Source organism: Vicia villosa, linkage group LG7 (assembly GCF_029867415.1).
Source record: "Vicia villosa cultivar HV-30 ecotype Madison, WI linkage group LG7, Vvil1.0, whole genome shotgun sequence".
In the NCBI taxonomy this organism is placed as follows: domain Eukaryota; kingdom Viridiplantae; phylum Streptophyta; class Magnoliopsida; order Fabales; family Fabaceae; genus Vicia; species Vicia villosa.
In genome coordinates, this window is record NC_081186.1 from 33,127,877 (window position 1) to 33,148,753 (window position 20,877).

Consider the following 20,877-nt stretch of genomic DNA (forward strand, 5'->3'; position numbering starts at 1 on the left):
ATTAAAAGAGGCACCTCCATATTCTTGTAAATTGCTCACTCCTTCAAATGGGAAAAACCCTGTCGAAGCAGATAAAAATGACAAATTCCCAAAGAAAACATACACTTTTGACGTCACTAAGTGTGACGAAATTTTTTATTTATTAGTAAAAGATGGCTAAATGATAGTACCTCCTAATTCTAAAATTCATCCATTAGAATAACGGAAGAAACGAGGTTTCTGTAAATATCATGGATTTTTGGGCCATAAAACCTCATAATGTTTTCTTTCCAGGGATCTGATTCAAAATGCTATCAAAGATGGTTGTTTGAAGTTTGCTGACAAAGGAAAAAAACAACATGAAGGATAATGCTGATCCCCTCAATATCGCTGACACCAACTATGTTTAACCTGTGGATATTAACATGGTGGATGTGACTGAGGCTGATATCACAGACTGGGAGATGGTTTCAGCAGGAAAGCAGGCTACTGAAAGCCTAAGTAACAACATGATCTTCAATACTAAAGTTGGAGGTTTGTTCAATTAAAAGACCACTGAAGGTCTTGTAGAGAAAACAAGTGAGGCCACTGAGGACCTTAGGCTGAAGCTACAAAAAATAAAGATTTCTAAGGTTCCTCCGGCAGGAGTCAACATGGTGAATGTTGGACAGCCCTTGTCTGAAATTGAAGAAGTAGAAAGATGTCTGGTACGGGAGAAGGAAAAAGGGGATTACGGAAATCCAAAGGCAAATGAGAGTATGAAGTACTATCTTTGGAGGTTCCATGAGAAGAATGCTGGACGAATGCTAATGTGTCCAAGGTGCTCAATCATGCTGAATCGAAGGGTCCAAGCAAACTACAAAAGGGCCCAACGGATCAATGGGCAAGGACACTAGAGGCAAGAAAACCAGTTGTTGAAGGTTTACCCAACGCCTGGTGAAAATCTCTTGAGTTTTCTGGTTTGTTGTCATAAGGCGAATTCTGAAATCATCATGTGTCCCAGGTGTGGGGCAGTTTATGATAGCCAGGTGGCGGAAATGTTTGAAAGGATGTCGTTCTCCACTGGTTGGGACATGCAGGGGATAAATCCCAGTATGTATGTTTTTGATAATCGAGGAGTATCGAAAAGACCTGATAGCCCTCATCCAAAGGCTCGAAGGGTAACATTTAAACTCCCAACAGAGGTGTCCGTAGACAGGTGGATACAAGCTGGCACAGGGAATAATAAATGAAGGAACTTCGACCAAGATGGAAGAACAGCCATGGCGTACAGGAGACAATTCCAGACGTCCAATCGAGAGATGTACAGGCTCGAGAGCTATAAGGGCAAGAATCCAATGTCCAGGTCTCAATGGAGGAGACACCAAAGGATGAAAAAGGCTGAAAAAGAGTCGAAGGTAAAAGAAGTTGGAGAATCTAGTAGTAGCAAAGTCCCATTGCAGGGGGCAAAAACAAACAAACCTCCTATGGAGCACAAGTTGTTCAGTTCAGAGAATGAAAAGTTGGAAGAGAAGGCGCAATCCAGTCCGTTGAAGGAAGAAGATATGATGACAGATGACTTCAATTCTGACGGAGTTTCGTCTATTAACATTAACTGCAACGTAGTGTCAGTTCTCCCTCATGAGTATTATCAGGAGATAGAAGTCGAAGATTGTGAGGAGGCTGACGAAGAAGAAATGGCGAAGCATAGACCAATATGTTACTATATGCTGAACAATGGTGCAGTCGAGGAGAAAAATGCTTTCTTTGAAAGGCATGATCAAGGAATGCGGAATCATTTGAAACCTCTCTACATAAGAGCCAAAATTGAAAATGTGGGCATCAACAAAGTCCTTGTTGATGGAGGGGCAGCAGTGAACTTAATGCCCCAATATATGCTGAAAAGGATTGGGATGTTCGACACAGACATAAAGCCACATAGCATGGTCTTGTCCAACTATGAAGGAAAAGTGGGGCATACTTTGGGAGTTATCCAAGTAAACCTTACTGTGGGTTCAGTCATAAGGCCCACCATGTTCATGGTAATACCAGCAAAAGCAAACTATAACCTTTTACTAGGAAGAGAATGGATCCATGGAGTGGCTGTTGTGCCTTCAACAATGCACCAAAGGTTGACTATCTGGGGAGAAGATGGGATAGTCGAAAACATAGAAGGAGACCAGAGTTACTACATGTCTGAAGTGAATCAAGTCGACAAAACAAGCTTCGACAAAAACCTGGCCAACATAGGCCCATGTCAGGCAGCAGAGGAGATATACTCCTTAAATAAGAATGCTTTGTACTATTTATCTCTTCACCCTACTGGATTTTAATGGAATAGAGAGATAATAGGATATCCGAGGAGACGGAGCACATCGAAGGACTGCCTGGAACACGACCAACTGGCTGGGACGAAGATGTTGAATATGTCTGAGTCATCCTTCTTCAAAAAGATTTCGGCTTACATAGCCGAGAATAAAAGAAAAGCGGCTTTAGAGGCCCACATATCAAACATGGCTGTCGAAGCCATACAGAAAGAATTAGAAGTATCGGGTCCAGGGGTGCATTTTATCCCAAAATCCCCTGACGCAAAGAACTCGGACGAACAGGTTTCAAGCGAACAAACAAGACAAAGACTAGACGCCGTTTATGATGAGGAACCCTTGGGATTCGAAAAAGATCCGATGGAACCAAATGTAAAGATGTTGGCTCAGGACCCAGTCGAAGAAGTAGACCTTGGAGACGGGAGCTCGAAGAGGGCCACATATATCAGCGTGAAATTAGCACCAGCCTTAAAAACAAAGGTCATTGCGTTACTAAAAGAAAATAAAGATTGCTTCGCTTGGGACTATGATGAGATGCCTGGTTTAGAGAGAGAGTTGTTCGAATTAATATTTCCAATAAAAGAAGGGAAGAAACCCATCAAGCAAACCCCAAGAAGATTCGCACTAGAAATCCTCTCGAAGATTAAAACAGAGGTCGAAAGGCTTCTTCGCTGCAAATTCGTTAGGACTACACGGTATGTCGAATGGATTGCTAATATAGTACCTGTTATTAAAAAGAATGGTTCTTTGAGGGTTTGTATAGATTTTCGTGATTTAAATGCAGCAACCCCTAAAGACGAATATCCTATGCCTGTGGCAGAGATGTTAGTAGACTTAGCCGCAGGCTTTAAATACCTAAGTATGTTAGATGGGTATTCCGGATATAACCAAATCTTCATTGCAGAAGAGGATGTGTCCAAAATAGATTTTCGATGTCCTGGGGCAATAGGCACCTATGAATGGGTCGTTATGCCTTTTGGTTTGAAAAATGCTGGGGGAACTTATCAAAGAGCAATGAATTCTATATTTCATGATTTTATAGAAACTTTCATGCAGGTATATATAGATGACATTGTCATAAAATCTGTTTCAGATGACAGTCATCTCAATCATCTCCGCCAATCATTCGAAAGAATGAGAAAACATGGCTTGAATATGAACCCCCTTAAATGTGCTTTCTTTGTGCAGGTTGGAGATTTCTTGGGCTTTGTGGTCCATAAGAAGGGGATAGAAATTAATCAAAATAAAACAAAGGCCATTATGGATACGAAGCCACCGTCCACAAAGAAGGAGTTACAGTCACTATTGGGAAATATAAACTTCATGAGAAGATTCATCTATAATTTAAGTGGACGAACGCAAGACTTTTCCCCTTACTCCGTCTGAAGCAAGGAAGATTCAAATGGAGTGTTGAGCATCAAGAAGCTTTCGAAAAAATAAAGCAGTATTTGATGCACCCACCCATCATGTTGCCTCCAAATGGGAAGAAACATATGAGATTGTACATATCAGCATCTGATACTACCATAGGTAGCATGCTGGCACAAGAAGATGAAAATGGCATCGAAAGAGCCATTTATTACTTAAGTAGGGTACTTAATGACGCAGAGACTAGGTATACTGCCATAGAAAAACTCTGCCTTTGTTTATATTTCTCTTGTATAAAACTTAAGTATTATATAAAACTAGTTGATATTTATGTTTCGTCTCATTTTGATGTTATTAAACATATGCTATCTAAACCAATATTGCACAGTCGAATCGGTAAATGGGCTTTAGCCCTCACTGAATATTCTTTAACCTTTTGCCATCTTAAAGCAATGAAAGGACAAGTCATATCAGACTTTATTGTAGACCATGCAGTGGTCGAAAACCCTCAACAATATGTTGAATTAAAACCTTGGAAGTTATTTTTCGATGGTTTAACCCACAAAGAAGGGAGTGATACTCATAATTTCTCCTGAAGGAATTCCAACAAAACTCAAGTACAAAATCGTAGGTCCTCTATGCTCTAACAACGAAGCAGAATATGAAGCATTGCTTGTAGGACTTGAAGCCTTGTTGGAGTTGGGGGCAACCAGAGTCGAAATTAAAGGAGATTCTGAATTAGTCATAAAGCAGCTGACAAAAGAATACAAATGTATAAAAGAAAACTTGATCATGTACTTTGTTATGACGAATAGGCTACTTAAAAAATTTGAATATGTGGATTTGAAACATATCCCAAGGATAAAAAATCAAGAAGCAAATGACTTGGCACAACTAGCTTCAGGGTATAAAGTGTCAAAGGAAAAGCTAGAAGAATTAATTGAAGTAAGAGGAAAGGCAATGGCAACAAGATTGTCTCCAACCGACCTAGAAAATACATAATTGGGCTTTGCCAATGAGGAAGAATTCGAAGTATTAAACATAGATTCTCTAGCAGACACGGATTGGAGTAGTCTGATCGTCAACTACTTGAAAGATCCTTCGACAGACATAGAAAGGAAAGTGAAATATAGAGCCTTGTCATATTTCCTGATGGGGAACGAATTGTTCAAGAAGACTCCTGAAGGGGTTTTATTGAAATGCCTTGGCGAAACAGGAGCTTATCTAGCACTATCAAACGTACATAGTGGAGCGTGTGGAGCCCATCAAGATTGGCATAAAATGAAATGGATTTTGTTTCGTTATGGAATGTATTGGCCTACTATGTTAAAAGATTGCATAGATTTCGCCAAGGGTTTCCATGAATGCCAGGTACACGCAAGTATCCAACATACTCCTGCTAATGAATTAAGTTCAATCATTAAGCCATGGCCTTTCAGAGGTTGGGCATTAGATCTAATTGGAGAAATTCGACCCGCTTCATCTAAAGGTCAGAGATATATCTTGGTAGGAATAAATTATTTTACCAAATGGGTCGAAGCAATACCACTAGCCAACGTGGACCAAGAGGTTGTGATTGAATTCATTCAAAAACACATATTATATAGATTTCGAATCCCAGAGAGTATAACCATAGACCAAGGATCAGTGTTTACTGGTCGAAAGATGCAAGAATTCGCGAAAGAAATGGGATTCAAATTACTCACTTCCACACCTTATTATGCTCAAGCAAATGGACAAGTAGAAGCAGCCAATAAAGTGATAATAGGTTTGATAAAGAAACATGTAGAGAAGAAACCTAAGAATTGGCATAAAACTTTAGAGCAAGCGCTCTGGTCTTGTCGAACATCACCCAAAGAAGCATCCAACACTACGCCATTTCAACTTACATTTGGACATGACGCAGTGTTACCGGTTGAAATATACCTGCAATCAATCAGAATTCAGAAACAAGAAGAGATTCCCCCAAACATGTACTGGGAAATGATGATGAATGAATTGGTGGATCTAGACGAAGAAAGGTTGCGAGCATTGGAGATGATAAAGAGACAAAAAGAAAGAGTAGCAAGAGCATATAAAAAAAGTGAAAGGTAAAGTGTTTGTTAATAATGATTTAGTTTGGAAAGTCATTTTGCCTATGGATCTAAAGAATCAAGCTTTAGGTAAATGGTCTCCACATTGGGAAGACCCTTTTCGAATTTTAAAAGTGTTTTCAAATAATGCTTATGAAATAGAAGAACTAGCAGAGGATCGTAGGATTCTAAAAGTAAATGGAAAATATCTAAAAAGATATAAGCCAGTTATGCATGAAGTCAAGATTGCGAAAACATAGCGAATAAAGATTAATGTTACGGATAAAATGGTGAATATTTCGCCAAGATGGCTTTATCCATAGCAAATTTACAACATAGAGTAAGCAAATAAGAAAGCCTGAAGATATGCAAGTTAACATATAAACCAGAAAAGATGTTCATTAATAAAAGTGGCTGACATATTTGAGCCTAGATTACAAAAGGGGCTAATATAGTAAAGCCCAAATGAGAGTAGAACATCACAAAAAGATAATGAAATAAAAAGTCTACGAAGTCTTCAAGTTTTCTTTAGTTAACCTGAAGATGCAAGTCCTCCAGGCTTAGCGAGGGGCAACTCTCAGCCTCAAAGGCATCAAAAGACCCTGTTATGCGCAGTATTCTGGCTACCCCTAGTTTAACAAAGATATGGGACAAGAGTCGTCCATAAGGAAGACAGAAGTGAAGGATAGAAAAACACTTAGAAAGGGGGTGTTTGAATAAGTGTAGTCTAAAAACTTGAACGATAAAAACAATATGCACAATTATTTTTATCCTGGTTCGTTGTTAACTAAACTACTCCAGTCCACCCCCACGGAGTGATTTACCTCACCTGAGGATTTAATCCACTAATCGCAACAGATTACAATGGTTTTCCACTTAGTCCGCAACTAAGTCTTCTAGAGTATCCTGATCACTCCAGGAACAAATGCTTAGACACAAGCTAAGACTTTCTTAGAGTATCCTGACCACCACGTGATCACTCTAAATACAACTGCTTAGACACAAGCTAAGACTTCCTAGAGTATCCTGATCAACACTTGATCACTCTAGTTTCTTACAAATTAATGTAATCAAATAAGAGTTTTACAATGCTTCTGAAAAGCTATAATCACAACAGTGATATTTCTCTTAACGTTTAAGCTTAATCTCACTAATATATTACAACAACAATGTAGTGAGCTTTGATGAAGATGAAGTTTCTGAGCTTTGAGTTTGAACAGCGTTTCAGCAAGTTAATTGTTAGCAAATCGTCAACCTTGCTTCTCATCAGAACTTTATATTTATAGGCACTTTGAGAAGATGACCGTTGGGCGCATTTAATGCTTTGCGTATTCCGTACAGCATTGCATTTAATGTTTCACGCTTTTGTCAACTACCTCGAGCCTTGTTCATGCTGTGTCTACTGACGTTGCCTTTAATAGCTTCCAACGTTCCTTTTGTCAGTCAGCGTAGCCTGCCACCTGTACTTTCTTCTGATCTGATGTTTGTGAATAAAATATTTGAATATCATCAGAGTCAAACAGCTTGGTGCATAGCATCTTCTTGTCTTCTGACCTTGAAGTGCTTCTGAGCGTGATACCATGAGAACTTCAGTGCTTCTGCTTCTGATCTCAAGTTCTTCTGATGCTTCCATAGACCCATGTTCTGATTCTGCCTTGACCATCTTCTGATGTCTTGCCAGACCATGTTCTGATGTTGCATGCTGAACCTTCTAAGACAAAGCTTCTGAGCGCTGATTTGTGCATACTCTTTATATATTTCCTGAAAGGGAAATTGCAATGTATTAGAGTACCACATTATCTCACACAAAATTCATATCCTTGTTATCATCAAAACTAAGAATATTGATCAGAACAAATCTTGTTCTAACAATCTCCCCCTTTTTGATGATGACAAAAACATATATAAATGATATGAATTTGCGATCAGAAAGAGCAGACGGGTAAAGACAAATTACACAGCTATAGCATAAGCATGTGAATATGTCTCCCCCTGAGATTAACAATCTCCCCCTGAGATGAATAATCTCCCCCTGAAATTAATACTAGAAGAATTTTATTAAGAAAAGACTTCCCTGATTATTTCGGTAGAGACGTTCACAGTGCTTGATCTTCAGAACATTCATTACTTCTGATTTCTGCTTCCATAGGACAGCTTCAGAACATTGAATTTCTTTAGATCCTCAGAACATTCACAGCTTCTGACTTTTGCTTCCATCGGACAGCTTCAGAACTTGAATTTCTTTGATCTTCAGAACATTCACAGCTTCTGACTCTTGCTTCCATTGGGACAGCTTCAGAACTTGAATTTCTTTGATCTTCAGAACATTCACAGCTTCTGACTTTTGCTTCCATCGGACAGCTTCAGAACTTGAATTTCTTTGATCTTCAGAACATTCATAGCTTCTGATTCTTGCTTCCATTGGGACAGCTTCAGAGCTTGAATTTCTTCTTACATCACTTCATGCTAGATTGTATCAGAACATTGTTGAATGTACCAGAGCTTCATCAGAGCATCTCTACATCCTGAAATGTTACAGAACAAAACTAAACGACAAAAGTCAGCATGAATGAATCAGAACATAAAATATGTTTCAGAACACATAATATGTATCAGAGCCATATAAGCCATATAGAATGTATCAGAACAAATAGACATAATGTTTCAGATCATATTCTATCATCAGAATATCTGAACATTCTTCCTTCTTGCTTCTGATTCTGAAGCTTCATAGCACTCAGCTTGCTTCAAGAATCCAAGAACTTGATTCATCTTGTTGCTTCTAATGTTGATCTTGAATCTTCGATTCCTGCAATAACACAACTTAAAGTGTAGAACTTTGCAAGTTCTGTTAGTAAAGCAACTGATTAAATCAAATCATTTATCACATATTTCTCCCCCTTTTTGTCATATCATCAAAAACATAAAAGATTCAGATAAAAACAAAAAGAAACACACGGAAGAAAAAGGATGATTTTCATTGAAGTTCAAACAGACAAGTACAGAAGTACACGAAGAGAAGGAAGACAAGATGCACAAAACAGATGCAGCAAAAGCAAAAACAAAACAACAAAGACTCAATCTAAGACGACCCTAGCCTTGACAAGATCTTGGCCAGCATCTCTTGAACCCCATTGTTGTGCTCATTCTGCTTCTCTATGAAAGCTCTAAACTCAGCATTGACTGAGCTTTGCTCATCCTGGTTCTTCTGAAGAACTTCCAGAGTCCTTGCAAGACGGGAAGGTTCATCAGAAGAAGCTTCACAGCTTCTATCCACAGGGATGGCATTCTGATCTGTAGCTTCCATTGATAGATCATTTGCAGGGATTTCCTAAACGGGAACTGATTCAGCAACATGATCTTCAGCGTCTGCTTCTTGCATTAAAGCATCTCCATAATCTGCAGCTGGAATCTCAGAATCTCCATTCTCAAGTGCCTGAAGAATGGCAGCTAGATTCCTGGGAGCAGAAGGACCTTCAACTTCTGGTAGGTCAACAACTTCTGGAATGACCAAGCTTAGGTCTTCCTTAGAAGGGTTTTCCCTCAGAAAGTCAAAGAGGGTCTTGAAATCCCCAAGTAGAACAAGATATTGAGGTATCCAGACCACAATCTCCCTGCAAGGGTTGGCTTCCAATGCAGCAGCCAATCTTGCTACTTCCAATTCATCCACAAACTGCTTCTCCTCAGCAGCAACACAATTTCTGAGAGGATGGTAGTATATACCATTATCACCCTCCAGAAGGTAACCAGGGTAACCAGGGGCAGCATCCACTAGTCTTTTCTGTACTCCCATTGCTTCTACTTGAAAATCCTTGCGAAATCTTCTCCAGAGATTTCTTGTAGAAATATAATCCAGACCATTTAGAAATGCATCCTTCAGAAGATCTAGACTGTTGATCACCTCATGTCTGAAAAGTTCCAGGTGGGTATAGGGTTCAGGTTCAGGCGGATTGAAGGTGAATTTGTAGTCAGGGTAGAGAAGACAGTAGGGTTTGGATTTTCTGGTAGGTAAGGGATGGGATATAGAAAATGAAGGTGCGGTGGATGAGGAAGAAGGGATATCTGAGAGAATGATTGATGAGGATGGAATATCAGAAAGGATAGGTTGAGAAGAGGATGGAGTATTTGTAAAGGGAATTGGTGAGAGAGATTTATCAGAAGGAGTTGGGGGAAGAATACTTAGAGGTGTGGGGTTTAGAATGGGAGAGGAGAAAGATGATGGAGAAGGATTTGGTAAAGTGAAGTTTACTTTTGGTTCAGATGGAGGTGATTGGAAAGATGGTTTAGGGACAGAAGGAGGTGGAGTAAAAACCTGCCTTGAGATTTGTACAGAAGAAGAAGATCTGGTTCTGCGAAAGGAATCTCTGATCCTTTTCTCCCTTCGTTCTTCAGAGTCCACCTTGTCAGGATCATAGGTGACTCTCAACTTCTTGGCTTTCTTAACCTCATATTCTCGGGCTTTTCTTTTTAGCCTATCCTTTAGTTCCTTCTGATCCTTCTTCAGAAGATCAGCTTTGGACGGAAGTACTCTGCCACGGATCCAAGCAGGATCAATATCTGATTGCTTTCTAACACAATCTTCCAGGTAAAGCTTGACAACCTGATGCAGTTCTTTTTGAAACAAAGAGGCAAAACCTTCAACAGCAACTCTTCTTGACAGGATGTCAGGAAAGCTTGTGCACACAGAAGGTACATTTTGAATGAGTTCCAGTCTGAACAAATCCACACCATTGAAAATGGGACCTTGAACTACTCCAAGAAAATGGGACGCATTGAGTTTTCTGATGGAGTCCAGCACTTTGCTTTCAATCAGAATGTCTGAAATCATTCTTCCAAAAGGAATAGTCGTTCTTGGAATATGAGGGTACTTTGCCCTTTCGTCTTCTCTTGACTCAAAGATAGAAGTCTTCAGATTCTCAAACAGAATATGAGAGATGTTGATCTCAGTCTTTTTGCCAATGTAGAAAAGAGTATACTTGTGATCTGGACTGATGTAGGAGGAGGAGAGCATCCTCTTTCTATGGTGAAGGGAACCCAGAATAATCTCAGCCCATACTTTATAAAACGACCTTAAGGTGCCTGTGTTATTGGAGTCAATCCCAAAAGTCTGAGAGATTTGTTGTTCAACTTTAGACCAATCAACTGTTGCATGTCGAAAACCAGACCAACCTTCTTCATCATTCAGATTGTACAGCTTCCTGATGAGCTTTTCAGTGATAACCACTTCATGCCCTAGCACGAATGAAATGATGGCAGTTGGGGTAACCGTGGCATGTACCCAGAAATCCTTCACAAGTTCAGGATAAATTGGACCAACCAATCTATCAAGATATTTAGACCATCCTTGCTCAAAGATTCTTGCATCACACTTAAAGCCATTTGCTTTTAGGTTGTTGATGTCCACAGCAGATTCACATAGAACTTCCAGTTCTTTCGTGGGTATTAAGCATGTTTTCAATGGAGCATACTCATATTTGCGTAGAAGGATCTGTGTAGAAGTGAGCCTTTCTTTTGAATTTGATGAACAAGAAGATGAGTTCATGATGATTATACTATGAGATCAAATCAAAAACTAGGGTTTGAAAAGAAATGCAACGAAGGGGATGCACAAAAGAGAGAGAAAGAGAGAAAAAGAGGGAATGAAGATGAAGCGGGTTATTTAAATGATTTGAAAATAAAGAAATCATTATGCATTTAATGAGAAATGACATTAAGAGAGAGAACACAGTAAATGAAATGATTTAACACAGTTACCTAGGTCGGCGTCTTTTCAACTACACGCTTTGTACTAACCGTACAGACACGTGTTCACCATCAGATAATAGATGACAGCTGTAAAATTTTTTAATAGACTTTACGCCTTCTGATCACTGCTTCTGATTGTCATTCTTAAGGAATGATCTTGTTCTGATAGGATCATCTTTCTTTCCGAGGATCACATCTTCTGAATGAGCTGAAGCAAGTCTAGGTGATCTTCTGACTGTTGGTTCTTCAGATATTCTCAGATTCTCTAAAGATGCAGCAACTTGATCTTCTGATCCATTGCTTCTGAGACTGCCAGCGTCTGCAGCTTTGCTTCTTGGTTCTACTGCTTCTGATATATCAATATCAAAATCTGCAAAATTCTCAAACTGCTTTGGTTTTTCAAGACCAAGCTTATCATCAAACCTGATATTGATTGATTCTTCTACAATCAATGTTTCAGTATTGTATACTCTGTAGCCTTTAGAGCGTTCAGAATATCCAAGAAGGAAACACTTTTGTGCTTTAGAATCAAACTTACCAAGATGATCTTTAGTATTCAGAATAAAACATACACATCCAAAAGGATGGAAATATGAAATGTTGGGCTTTCTGTTCTTCCACAATTCATAAGGAGTCTTATTTAGAATAGGTCTTATAGAGATTCTATTCTGAATATAACACGCAGTGTTTATTGCTTCTGCCCAGAAATGCTTAGCCATATTGGTTTCATTGATCATGGTTCTGGCCATTTCTTGTAGAGTCCTATTCTTTCGCTCTACAACTCCATTTTGTTGTGGAGTCCTAGGACAAGAGAAATCATGGGAAATACCATTTTCTTTGAAGAACTCCTCAAAGAATTTGTTTTCAAATTCACCACCATGATCACTTCTGACCTTTATGATTTTACACTCTTTCTCAGATTGGATCTGAGTGCAGAATTCAAAGAACACTGAATGAGACTCATCCTTGTGTTTCAAGAACTTTACCCATGTCCAGCGGCTATAATCATCAACGATGACTAATCCATATTTCTTCCCTCTGACAGATGCTGTTTTGACTGGGCCAAATAGATCAATGTGCAAGAGTTCTAACGGCCTTGAGGTAGAAACAACATTCTTAGACTTGAATGCAGGTCTGGAGAACTTGCCCTTCTGACATGCTTCACAAAGAGCATCTGATTTGTATTTCAGATTTGGGAGTCCTCTGACCAGATTTAGTTTGTTAATCTGAGAAATCTTTCTCAAACTAGCATGCCCTAATCTTCTGTGCCAGACCCATTGCTCTTCAGAAACAGACATAAGACAAGTTACCTTCTGCTTCTCAAGATCAGAAAGATCAATCTTATAAATGTTATTCTTCCTCTTGCCTGTAAATAGGATTGAGCCATCCTTCTGACTTACAGCCTTGCAAGACTTTTGATTGAAGATTATGTCATAACCATTGTCACTTAATTGACTTATGGACAATAAGTTATGCGTTAATCCTTCAACAAGAAGTACATTAGTTATGGAAGGAGAGTTACCAAGACTTATGGTTCCAGAGCCAATGATTTTGCCCTTCTGATCTCCTCCAAACTTGACTTCTCCACCTGGTTTAAGCACCAGGTCTTGGAATGTAGACCTTCTTCCCGTCATGTGTCGCGAGCACCTAGAGTCCAGGTACCATGACATTTTGCTTTTTGTTCTCTTTGCCGCCAAGGATATCTGCAACAGAAATTATCTTCTCCTTAGGTACCCACAATTTCTTGGGTCCTTTCTTGTTAGTTCTCCTCAAGTTCTGATTGAACTTGGGTTTAGCAAAATATTTAACAGGAGGAACAGCATGATATTCTTTAGGTTTGTCAGCATGATATTTCTTAGGATGTGTCACAAGCTTCTTGGTGTGAACAGTGTTAAACTTTTGTGCTTGTGAAGTGAGCCTAATATCATGTGCATGGCCATATTTGAACTGATCATACAATGACTTGTATGTGATCTTCAGATCATCAATAGGTTCAAATTTATTTGAGGTATCACCCTCATAGCCAAAACCAAACCTTCTGTTTCCAGAAACACCATATATCATAGAAGCAAGATGACTTCTGCCAATACTTCTAGATAAGAACTTTCTGAAGCTCGAGTCATATTCTTTCAGAATATGATTTATGCTAGGAATGGATTTTTCTGTTTCAGAAGGAGATCCACTATCTTTGGATAGATTTAAAACTTTTTCCTTCAGTTCAGAATTTTCCAATTCCAGCTTCTTAGTTTCAAATTCAAACTGCTTTTTCAGCTTTTTGTATTTGATACTAAGATGAGCCTTGAGTTCCAGAAGTTCTGTTAAACTGGAAACTAACTCTTCTCTAGATAGTTCAGAAAATACCTCTTCAGAATCTGATTCTGATGTAGATTCTGATCCATCATCTTCTGTAGCCATCAGCGCAAAGTTGGCTTGCTCTCCTTCAGAGTCTGATTCTGATTCTGATTCAGAATCATCCCATGTTGCCATAAGACCTTTCTTCTTATGAAACTTCTTCTTGGGATTCTCCTTCTGAAGTTTTGGACACTCGTTCTTGTAATGTCCAGGCTCATTGCACTCATAGCAGACAGCCTTTTTCTTGTCAGATCTTCTGTCACCAGAAGATTCTCCTCGTTCAAATCTCTTTGAACTTCTGAAGCCTCTGAACTTCCTTTGCTTGCTCTTCCAGAGTTGGTTTACCCTTCTGGAGATCATGGACAGTTCATCTTCTTCAGATTCTGATTCTTCAGGATCTTCTTCTCTAGCCTGAAAAGCGTTAGTGCATTTTTTAACATTAGATTTTAATGCAATAGACTTACCTTTCTTCTGAGGCTCGTTTGCGTCCAGCTCTATTTCATGGCTTCTCAGGGCACTGATAAGCTCTTCCAAAGAAACTTCATTCAGATTCTTGGCAATCTTGAATGCTGTTACCATTGGACCCCATCTTCTGGGTAAGCTTCTGATAATCTTCTTTACATGATCAGCCTTGGTGTAGCCTTTATCCAGAACTCTCAATCCAGCAGTTAGAGTTTGAAATCTTGAGAACATCTTCTCAATATCTTTATCATCCTCCATCTTGAAGGCTTCATATTTCTGGATTAGAGCAAGAGCTTTAGTCTCCTTGACTTGAGCATTTCCTTCATGAGTCATTTTCAAGGACTCATATATGTCATGGGCCGTTTCCCTGTTAGATATCTTCTCATACTCAGCATGAGAGATAGCATTCAGCAAAACAGTCCTGCATTTGTAATGATTTTTGAAATCTTTCTTTTGATCATCAGTCATTTCGCTTCTCGTGAGCCTTACACCAGTAGCTTTAACAGGATGTTTGTAACCATCCAACAGAAGATCCCATAAATCAGCATCCAGACCAAGAAAGTAACTTTCCAGTTTATCTTTCCAGTATTCAAAGTTTTCACCATCAAATACTGGTGGTCTAGTATAACCATTGTTACCGTTGTATTGCTCAGCAGAGCCAGATGTAGATGCAGTTGGATTTGTATGAACTTCACCAGCCATCTTTTACTGAAGCGTTTTTCTCTTACTGAATCTTTTCTAAACACGGTTAAGTGCTTGAACCTTAGAACCGGCGCTCTGATGCCAATTGAAGGATAGAAAAACACTTAGAAAGGGGGGGTTTGAATAAATGTAGTCTAAAAACTTGAACGATAAAAACAATATGCACAGTTATTTTTATCCTGGTTCGTTGTTAACTAAACTACTCCAGTCCACCCCCACGGAGTGATTTACCTCACCTGAGGATTTAATCCACTAATCGCAACAGATTACAATGGTTTTCCACTTAGTCCGCAACTAAGTCTTCTAGAGTATCCTGATCACAACCTGATCACTCTAGGAACAACTGCTTAGACACAAGCTAAGACTTTCTTAGAGTATCCTGACCACCACGTGATCACTCTAAATACAACTGCTTAGACACAAGCTAAGACTTCCTAGAGTATCCTGATCAACACTTGATCACTCTAGTTTCTTACAAATTAATGTAATCAAATAAGAGTTTTACAATGCTTCTGAAAAGCTATAATCACAACAGTGATATTTCTCTTAACGTTTAAGCTTAATCTCACTAATATATTACAACAGCAATGTAGTGAGCTTTGATGAAGATGAAGTTTCTGAGCTTTGAGTTTGAACAGCGTTTCAGCAAGTTAATTGTTAGCAAATCGTCAACCTTGCTTCTCATCAGAACTTCATATTTATAGGCACTTTGAGAAGATGACCGTTGGGCGCATTTAATGCTTTGCGTATTCCGTACAGCATTGCATTTAATGTTTCACGCTTTTGTCAACTACCTCGAGCCTTGTTCACGCTGTGTCTACTGACGTTGCCTTTAATAGCTTCCAACGTTCCTTTTGTCAGTCAGCGTAGCCTGCCACCTGTACTTTCTTCTGATCTGATGTTTGTGAATAAAATAGTTGAATATCATCAGAGTCAAATAGCTTGGTGCATAGCATCTTCTTGTCTTCTGACCTTGAAGTGCTTCTGAGCGTGATACCATGAGAACTTCAGTGCTTCTGCTTCTGATCTCAAGTTCTTCTGATGCTTCCATAGACCCATGTTCTGATTCTGCCTTGACCATCTTCTGATGTCTTGCCAGACCATGTTCTGATGTTGCATGCTGAACCTTCTGAGACAAAGCTTCTGAGCGCTGATTTGTGCATACTCTTTATATATTTCCTGAAAGGGAAATTGCAATGTATTAGAGTACCACATTATCTCACACAAAATTCATATCCTTGTTATCATCAAAACTAAGAATATTGATCAGAACAAATCTTGTTCTAACAAGAAGGGCTTGCCACGACGAGAGGTTAAGACAACTTCTGTGAGATTCTTGAAGATAATGAGAGGGATGTTAACTTTTATCTTAAGCAAGACACAATACATAAACTGGATATCCCACATCATTATGTTTTGCTGGTTCTCCTTTCGTGGGAGAAAATTCCCCACAAGAAGTTGGTGCCAGATTCTGCCCAACAAGGCAGAAAAAGCATGATTAGGACCAGTGAAGATGCTCCTTAAAACATCATAAATAGTTTTTCTATAAGGATCTTCATAAAGAGACCCAGCATTCTCACACTTCAGGACTCTGGAAATGAGCTTTACAGAGATGATTATAGGGGAACCAGAAACTTCGAAGCAGATGGTAATCTTTCCTTCTTGGTCCATTCTAAAACTGACATGCGCACGTCTTAATGAGACGTTTTGGAAAAGGCAAGTCATAATTAACTGACAATTATGACCTATAGAGTAATGGAACATCAAATCAAAACGAAGTGGCTACAAGGGATGTCTACATTGCGTGTGTGTAGTATCGAGGCAATTATGATGGCTAAAAAGGTGAAAATATATTAAATAGAAAATTTGCCAAGAAAAAAATGTCCATAATATTGCATGCCAAAAGTAGTTGAGAAGGAAAGATGTCCATTAATGTATTCGATTACAAAAAGAGTCAGCAGATAGGAGATACTTTAAAAGATTATTAGAATTGATTAATCACTAAAGTCATCAGGAAGATTGTTCTTCATATGGGAATACTGAGAAGCTAATATGGACAAACATCGTTCAATCGTAGCTTGTTGCTTCTTCAACTCTTCGATCTCTAGCTCCAATTCCTGGGCTGTTTCGATATGTCGAATGCCCATTTGGACCACTTCGTCTATCTCTTTGCGATTTAGCTTATGAATCTCATATCGACGGTCCTTTGCAACCTTCACTTTCCCTTGAAGATGTTCAATCTCTTGCTCCCAAGACTTGATATTCGCCTCACAGGTTTGGTACTCTTGTTGATACTTCGAACGTTCAAGCTCCAGAGTTTCGACTTTGACAGTTGATTCACCAGCAGCCTTCCATGAAGAGGTTTGAGTAGCTACTTTAGTGCTTAACTTTTGATTGAACTCTTGTTTTCAAAGATTATCTTATTGGATTTGGTCGAGTAAGAAACCTAGTGAAGCAATCACCTATGAAACCTCTTCAGAGACATTGAGCAGGTCCACTTTCTTTAGAAGATTCTTTAGCCCAAAACAGGTGGTAGCATCTTTTCTCAATACTTCGACAAGGTCAATGTCAAAAAACTTTTCCTTTATTTTTTGAAGGAGATTTTGGCTATCAGGTTCTGCGTTGTTATCCACAGAAATTGTCGAAGAGACTCCGTCTGTGAGAGAAGAACCTCTCTTTGCATTCATCATAGCTTTGAGGAAGCTCGTAGGATTAATAGTTTTAAGATGCTCCAATTCAGCTGAAGAAAGTGTAGAAGATGCATTGGTCGAAGTAGTTGCATGGACAACGGTCTTCCCAAAGGGTTGATTCTTTGTTTTTTCTTATTGAAGTTGGCTGGAAGCTCCATTCCTAGGTTCATTCTCAAGGTTAGTTTCCTCACTCCCCGTAGACTGTTCGACTTCTTCGCCAGTGTTAGACAGCTGAGGAATGTCTTCCATCTCAATGTTTTGATCGATGACTGGAGATGAATCATTTGAGCGAATACCTTCAGTATGTTCAGTGGAAGGGACATTTTTGGAAGGTTCATCATCTTCGATAACTGGAGAGAGAGCGGGTGAATTTCATTGAGGAATAGCTGCGACGAAAATTACAGTACATCAAAACGAAAGCTATTGAAAGAAAATTGCTGGTAAATACAAGGAATATAAAAGTATACCTTGAAAATCATCAATATCGAAAGAGGGATCTGATGTCTTAAGGTCAGAGGTAGCAGTACCCACACCGTCCTACAAGTTTAGAAGGGTTTTACTCAAATTAAAGGTTAGAATGGGCTCGAAATATGACTTTCGCCGACAGGTATGGTTCTAGTTATCTTTCGAGGCTGACCGTCGGAGGAGATTTTGTCATTCGAAGACGTAGGCTTCGAAGTCCCAGATCCTTTTCCTTTAACTGAGGAGGCAGTAACCTTCTGTCTTTTCTTCATCGCTAGTTTGGAATGAGGAGGAGACCTATCTTCGTCATCTGAGGCAATGGTAGCACTTGTAGTCGAAGCTTTCCGTATGGGAGGTGTTGGAGGCTTTGTATTCTGGAAATAATTATGTCAGAAGTTTAAATGTTATTAGAATAAAGCATAAATTACAAGGCGAAGATACTTACCACAGGCTTTTTTCCAGGATCCTTGGAATCTTCCCCACTTGCTTTCTTACCTCTCGAAGCTGTAATAGCTTTACGGGCAGCAGCGTCTTTGATAACTCTTTTCCGACTAAGGGCTGTAAGCAAAACAAAATAAGTTAGTATAAAGACAAAGAGAAGAAATTCCAATCAAAATATTATCCAGTTCCCAACCTTCAGGTATTGAAGTCAAAACACTAACGTGCTCCAGACTTATGTGAAGATGTCCTTTGAAATTATCCAAGGTATGCTTAGTCGGAACCACTCATTCGGCACGTTTTTTGGATTGTTCGCAAAGAATTTTGGGGACATTCCCACACACAAACTAGTTTGGGAAAGGAGGGCTTAAAGCCACACCAAAGTCAGCATTGGTAGTGGAGGTAACTTAGGAGGATATAGTTTGAAATCCACTTCATAACGTTGTTCGGGATGAACATACGTGGGCAGTTTCAACTTCTCCAGTTTATTAGAAAACTTTTCGCGTAAAGTAATTGCAGCTTCACGAACGGCCCGACTAAGATCATTGGGTCTATAGATAGTTTCAAAGATTTTTTTGAAAGCTTGGATTTCTTTAATATGCGTTGAAATACCTTTTTGGAAGCGCTCTTGCACGGCAGCAAAAGCCTCAGTTAGTTCTTGTGAAAGACCAGCGACATCGAAGATCTGGTTGTCATAATATTCAGCCCACCACTGATGAAAGTATATAGTGGAATAAAATGCAGGTTCGAAAGAAATAGGAGAAAGGGTTGTGACGCCAACATATCTGGCGATTTTGGATGCATAGTTTTCTTTAGTTGAATGCATGGTATGCAGACACATATGGCTCATTTTGTCATACATGCACTTGGGTTTAAGCTGAACAAGCCCAAATTGCCTCGACACAATATTGGGTTGATAGCTGAGAAGGCAACAATGGCTCTTTGTCATCTGCAGTCGATGATACAACATCTTAGGAGTTAGGAAAGCTTCCCAAATAGCCATTGATCTAGCTTGTTGATCCAGAGAAGGTGCAGGAAACTTTCATGTGAACCATTCAGGGCCTATTTCTCTTTTCACAAATGGAGCCATCAAGGGACTAAAATGATAGCGTTTAGCAAACATCATGATATACGCTCGAAATGCTTCAGGCAGTTTTCCTCCTTCTTTTGGAGGAGTTAGGTTAGCAAGTCTTGTTCCTTCGACTGTTCGGTTTTGAATGATTATGTCTTCTTCGTCAACAATACCTTTGTTTGGGAGAAAAGCTTCTAAGGTGTCGTTAAGCCACAACTGCAATAACCAGAAAGGCCCAGCGAAAAGTAAAGAAGACCCAGTTTCGTATTCTTTTATGAAGTCTACTGATTGGCCAAGACTTTCGTAGAGATACCCCAGAATTAGTTGGCTCAAGTTCAACTTTTTCCCAGCATTGAGTTGATTGGCCATACAGAGATACCTTTTAGCTACCTGAAGGGACCTGGAACAGAAGACGCATCTCGAAAGCTAGAGTGCTAAGAACGCAATGTGTTCTTCATCTGACACTTCATCGTTTGTTTTGTCATGATGTTTTGTAGTGAACACAGTATAGGTGGCTTTAATCTCACCAAATTGTATGGTATCAATATCCATATAGTTAGGGTCAAAATCTTCCCCTGTTGGTCGAAGCCCTGTGATAGCAGCTATGTCAAAGAGAGTTGGGGTAATCATCCCACATGGGAGATGGAAAGTGTTGTGGGAGGCGTCCCAGAAATACATGGACGCTACTAACATGGTTAGGTTGTACTCTAAACCAATTTTTGATAATTGAATCAAATCATAAATCCCTAATTCTTTCCAAAATGAAGCTTTCTTGGCTTCAACTTTAGCCAACCAAGCGTAATATAACTCATGATCTTTTGTTAAAGGAATTGCCCTAAAGACCCTAAGAATGTTGATCATGTACTCTAACCTAATTTTTTCTGGGACTACGGAAGCTTTAGTCGAAGAACCTTCAGCGACAGTGTTGTCAGCAGGAAGTGGTTTACCCTCTTTGTCTATCTTGTTTATACTAACTAAAGGCCTGGCCTTGTAGTAAACAGGGAAGAATTTATTTTGAAGGTGATTGTCACGACCAGGTAAAGTATGAGTTTTTCCAGAAAGTAGAAAAGGGATAATTACCCGAGAGGCGTAAATAGCGCGAGTTTCTTCTAGATTTGGCTCTGGAATGTATTGCGGATTTCCCACTTGGGAAGGACGTTGAAGTTGATGGATAGGTTGAAAAGCGTCTATTATTGTCGTCGTTGGGTTCTCATCAGTGGAGGAAGCCATGA